Source organism: Felis catus, chromosome E2, assembly GCF_018350175.1.
Source record: "Felis catus isolate Fca126 chromosome E2, F.catus_Fca126_mat1.0, whole genome shotgun sequence".
Taxonomy (NCBI): Eukaryota; Metazoa; Chordata; class Mammalia; order Carnivora; family Felidae; genus Felis; species Felis catus.
The window spans coordinates 15,001,626-15,007,812 of NC_058382.1; positions in this window are offsets into that span (position 1 = coordinate 15,001,626).

A 6,187-nucleotide genomic window follows, 5' to 3' on the forward strand; every position below is an offset into this window, starting at 1 on the left:
TTTGAGTCCAAGTTAGTTAACGTATAGTGTAATGATGTTTTCGGGGATAGAACCTAGTGATTCATCACTGACATAGAACACCCAGTGCTCATCCCAGCAAGTGTCCTCCTTAGTGTTCCCTCACCTGTTTAGCCCATCCCCCCACCCAACACCCCGCCAGCAGCCATCAATTTGTCCTCTGTATTTAAGAATCTCGTACGGTTTGTCTTCCTCTCTGTTTTTATATTATTTTTGCTTCCCTTCCCTTATGTTCACACGTAAAGAAGCCGGACCCAGAGGAACAAATATCACATGATTCTACTTACATGAACTGTCTAGAATAGGCAAATTCATAGGGGTTGCCAGGGACCGTGGGGAGGAGGGAATGGGGAAATTACCGATTAACGGGTATGGAGTTTTCGTGTGAAGCGATGAAAAATTTAAGAAAACGGAACAGTGATGGTTGGGAGGCATGATGAACGCAGCTAATGCCTCTGCGTCCTGCGCTTTAAAAAGACTAAACAGGGGCACCTGGGTGGCTCAGTCGGTTGAGCGTCCGACTTCAGCCCGGGTCACGATCTCACAGTCCGCGAGTTCGAGCCCCACGTCAGGCTCTGGGCTGATGGCTCAGAGCCTGGAGCCTGCTTCAAATTCTGTGTCTCCCTCTCTCTCTGCCCCTCCCCCGTTCATGCTCTGTCTTTCTCTGTCTCAAAAATAAATAAACGTTAAAAAAAAATTTAAAAATAAAAAAAAAGAACAAAAACAAAAAATGGCTGCTCACATGCATTACTGGTCGGGAATGGGTAATTTTGCAGCAGCTAACAATATTTTATGCACATACTGTAAGCATCACTTTTTTTTATAATTCACATAACAAAAAAAAATGTCATCATCTAAAAGTGTATGACTCAGGGGCACCTGGGTGACTCAGTCAGTTGAGCATCGGACTCTTGATCTCAGCTTGGGTCACGATCCCAGGGTTGTGGGATCAAGCCCCGCGTCAGGCTCCGTGCTGAGTATGGAGCCCGCTTAAAATTCTCTCTCTCTCCCTCTGTCCCTCTACCCTGCTCTCTCTCTCTCTCTCAATAAAAAAAGGAAGAAAGAAAGAAAAAGAATAAAAGGGGATGACCTACTGGTTTCTAGTACCCTGACAACGTTGGGTAATTACCAACACCAGTTCCGGAACATTCTATCACCTCATGCTCGCCAATCCCCCAGCCCCTGGCAACCACTAATCTACTTTCTGTGTCCATGAATTTGCCTCTTCTGGTCATTCCACATAAAGAGAATCGATACAACACGTGGTCTTTTGCGTCTGGCCCTTTTCACTTGCCATGTGCTTTCAAGGTTCATCCATGTTGTAGCATGGATCGGTACTGCCTTCCCTGTTCCGGGCGAATAATCCACTCCGGTGATTCCACCGTGTGCCCCCCCCCCCCCACATTATACTTCTTCATTCTGCCAGGACGTTGTGGCAACGTTATGGACGTGGCCGTCATTTCCACCTTGGGCCATTATGAATAATCTCGCTACGAACATTTGTGTATGTGTTTTCGTGTGGACGGAAGTTTTCCACTCTCTTCAGTATATACCTAGGAGGAGAATTGCAGGTCACATGGCAATTCTGCGTTCAACTTTTTGAGGGACTACCAGACTGTTTTTCAAAGCATCCCCACCATCTTACATTCCCACCAGCATGATTAGCGTATGAGGGTTTCCGTTTCTCCACAACCTCAGCAACACTGCTATTGGGCCTTTAAAAACGTTTTTTAATGTTTATTTATTTTTGAGAGAGAGAGAGAGAGAGAGAGAGAGAGAGAGACGGAGTGTGAGTGGGGGAGGGGCAGAGAGAGGGAGACACAGAATCCAGAGCAGGTCCCAGGCTCCGAGCTATTAGCACAGAGCCCGATGCGGGGATCGAACTCTCGAACTGGGAGATCATGACCTGAGCCGAAGTCAGACACTTAACTGGCTGAACCACCCAGGCGCCCCTGGAAATGTTCTATTTCTTGACTTGGGTGGTTGGTTACACGGGGCTCGAACTCACGAATCCTGAGTCGTGACCTGAGCTGAAGTCAGATGCTTAACTGACTGAGCCACCCAGGCCCCCCTATTTCTGCCTTTTAAAAATTATAGCCTTGGGGCACTGAGTGGCTCAGTTGGTTGAGGGTCTGACTTTGGCTCAGGTCATGATCTCACAGCTCGTGTGAGTTCCAGCCCCACATGGGGCTCTCTGCTGTCAGCCCAGAGCCAGCTTCAGATTCTCTGTCTCCCTCTCCCTCTCTCTCTGCCCCTCCCCTGCTCTCGAACACACACACACTCTCTCTTTCAAAAATCAACAAAAAATAAATAAAATAAAATGAATAAGGCCACCCGTGTGGCTTAGTCTGTGAAGCATCCGACCTCGGCTCACATAATGATCTTGCGGTTGGTGAGTTCGAGCCCCGCGTCAGGCTCTGTGCTGACGGCTCAGAGCCTGGAGCCTGTTTGGGATTCTGTGTCTCCCTCTCTCTGTCCCTCCCCCGCTCACGCTCTGTCCCTGTCTCTCTCTCTCTCTCAAAATTAAATAAAACATTAAAAAACATTAATAAACAAATAAATAAAATACAAATTATAACCATGTACATACCTCTGGATCTGGTGGTTCTATTTCTAGAAATGTACACTGTTTGATATAGTAGAATTGATCATAAAGATATTGGATGACACACACTGGGTTTGGTAGCACTGTTTGTAATAATGAAATATTGGAAACGCCCTATATTTCTGTCAATAAGGGACAAGAGAAAAATATCAGGTACATCCATGCAATGGAGATCTATGTGGCTGTTACCAAAAACAAAAAAAAGAAGCTCTCTACACAGTGATATTGAAAGACCACGAAACTGTTCAATGATAAATGCCAAGTGTCGGAGTATACGGTATGTTGTTGTTTGTTTACAGGGTGTGTATGTGAAATTCCTTGTATATGTATAGAAAAAAATCTCTGCATGAGAATCTCAGCATCCAGGGGAAAACTGGGGGTAGCTGAGGGCAGTGGCAGAAGAGAAATTAGCACTGGAAACCTCTTTAATACATTTCAAATTTTATACAACGCAAATATATCATCCTGGTCAAAACGAATACTACGAGAAGCTTAAAAACACTGGAGCTGAACAAAACCTACTCGCAGGCCTGATGCCCCCAGAGCCGCCCGTCTGTGACTCCCGCCTTGTCCATTTCGACCCTCACCCACAAGGGCACTGACCACACGGTGAGACCACGAAGTGACCCCCTCGGATCACTCAGTAATCAGATGCTTAACACACCCTCATTTGTATCAAGTAAGTGCATAAAAAGGGAAATCAACCGACAGTGGCGATGGGCTGGGGCTTGAAAGCTGTATTCATTTCCCGCAGCCTCTGCAAGAAATCGCCAATAGCTTTAGTGGCTTAAAACTACGAAATTTCTTCTTGTACATTTCCGGGGGTTGGAAGTCCGACACCACTTCCACCGGGCTAAAGTCAAGGCGTTGGCGGGGCTGGTCCCTTCCGGAGGCACTGGGTGGAGAGCCGCGTCTTTGCCTTTTCCAGCTTCTAGAGGCCACCTTCACTCCTGGGCTTTACTCCCAGCCGGGTAACCCAGGGCCACCTCCCCATCTCAGGATCCTCAGCTCAATCACATCTGCAAAATCCCTTGTGCCTGGAAGGTGACGTTCACAAGTCCCAAGGACTAGGGCATGATTAGGTCTTTAGGGGGTCATTATTCGGCCCCACGGACACCATCCACACACGAGAGATCCTAACACATTCCTGGTAGACAGATCAGGTAGAGGCTTGGGGACACGAATGGCGTGAGGAGGTCACTGCATTCAGGAAAGGGCTGCAGGGGAGAGGGAGCCCAGCGCCACCAGGGTAATAGAGAGCAGACGAGAGTGAGAAAACGTAGCCAAGACAGACAGGCTCAGATGATAGTCTGTCCATGCTTTCTGTACCCCGTCTTGCCCCCTTCTACCCGACTACCAACATTCACATGCAGGGAAAGCAGAGCCAGAGGGCGGTTCCCCAAAGAGGTCCAGCTCTCTGACAGCCCGAGATGCTAACTAGGGTGGGTGCTGGCTTCTGAAAAAAGCCGGTCCTATTCTGGTGCTCGTGGAGGGTGGGAGGGGCAACCAAAAGTGGGGCTCCTGGCCTCTCGCCCCCACATGTGGGGCCAGCCCGAACGCAAGGCCCACACGCAGACACAAAGCTTCCATTCATGCTCCAACTCAGGGCAGAGGCCTGGAGGGAAACGGGCCAGCATTTATAGCAGGAAACACCCCCCCCCCCCATCACCTACAGACGCTAGCCTTGTCCCTCTTCTGAGATTGACAAGGAACAAGCAAGCCTCACCAGACAGGATCCAGTCAGGGTGCATACACCGTGTTCGGGTGATGTCTCTCTGGTGTCTTTTTTGGTTTGTCATGTTGACTTTTTTGAAAAGTACGGACCAGTTACCTGGTATATATTCCCCGTTTTCCATGTCTGGTTGTTTCCTTGTTATTAAATGCAGGGTTAACTTACTATTTTTTTTTTCCACAAGAATTCTGCATGGATAATTTTGTGTGCTTTTTTTTTTTTCTAAGTTTATTTGTTTATTTTTTGCGGGGGGGGGGGGGGTGCTCAAGCAGGGGAGGGGCAGAGAGAGAGAGAGAGAGGGAGAGAAAGAATCCCAAGCAGTCTCTGAGCTGTCAGTGCAGTGCCTGACAAAGGCCTGGAACCCACAAACCGTGAGATCATGACCTGAGCCAAAATCAAGAGTGGAAAGCTTAAGTGACTGAGCCCCCTGGGAGCCCCAATTTTGTGTACTTCCTATAGCGCCACATCAAGAGATACTTGATGTCGGGGCGCCTGGGGGGGTCAGTCGGTTAAGCGTCTGACTTCGGCTCAGGTCGGCTCAGGTCATGATCTCGACTTTGGCTCAGGTCATGATCTAGAGGTTCATGAGTTCGAGCTCCTCGTTGGGCTCTGGGCTGACGGCTCAGAGCCTGGAGCCTGCTTCGGAATCTGTGTCTCCCTCTCTCTCTGCCCCTCCCTGCTCATGCTCTGTCTCTCTCTCTTTCTCAAAAATAAATAAGCATTTAAAAAATGAAAAACCAAAAAGAGATACTTGATGTCTTACTGTCCCACTGTTGCAGATTTGTCTGATCATTTGGTTGAGGGTGGGCAGGTACATTTTCCCCCTTTGTAGTGCATAAGTCATCTGTTGGGTAATAATTCTGGACTGTTCTGCAACATTTTACCAATGATTTTTAGCATCCTTTGATGATCCTTTTACTGGGGACCCTCTGTGTTTTTTCTAATTTATCTGTAATAAACCGCATTCTTTGTTGAAATAAACTGTGCAGTGCCTGTGAACTTGCACAATCTATGTAGTCTGTACCTGGTTCACAGTAGGTGCTTAATAATGGTATCCATGTAAAAACTCACCACCACAATCTCTTATGCACAAACGAACCTTCTTCAGGAATTGGGCCCCCAAACTCTTCAAGCAGGAAGACGTGACTAAACTGACAACAGGTTATTTACAACTTCTATTCCACTTAGTGTGTCTTCCCCTCTCTATACGCTTTGAAACAGAAGTATCACGTGACGTGGAGCACCCACCAGCCCCTGCGGGGAATACCGCAGAACCCCGGATATGGTATAATCGTTAAAAAAAAAAAAAAAAAGTCCGGACTCCAACCATAGCCTAAGCCCTTTAAGTAAGGGACCGTGTGTGGATCGATACTAAAAGTGTTTGAGTACAGTAGAAATGCTTGGTGAGGCGGTTGGTACAATAAGAGGTCACATTTATTGAGCGCTACACGCGCAGGATCCGCGCCATCCTCACGATGGCGCTGTGGTGCCTCGCTGAGGCTTCTAGCAGAGGGGGCCTGGGGAACCCAAGCTCCAACCCTTGCCTGTTATGTGACCCCCAAACAAGGGACTTGCAACGCGTGCATAGACCACCTAACTCTGGGCCTCAGTTTCTCACGAGGGGCGTCTTTGGGGTCATGCATATAAAGCTTTTAGCACAGTGCTTGCTGTGAGCCAGCTCTGGGGGAACTGGGACCAGCAATGGTTTGCTAGCGGGAGGAAGGCCTGGCGTTCCGAAGTCTGGCTCTAGGATGTCTCAGGTCAGTCATTTGAGGTCCCTTGGGCGATCTAGGGCGATCGGAAGGAAAGTGACTGCCCAGGAGGTCAAGAGA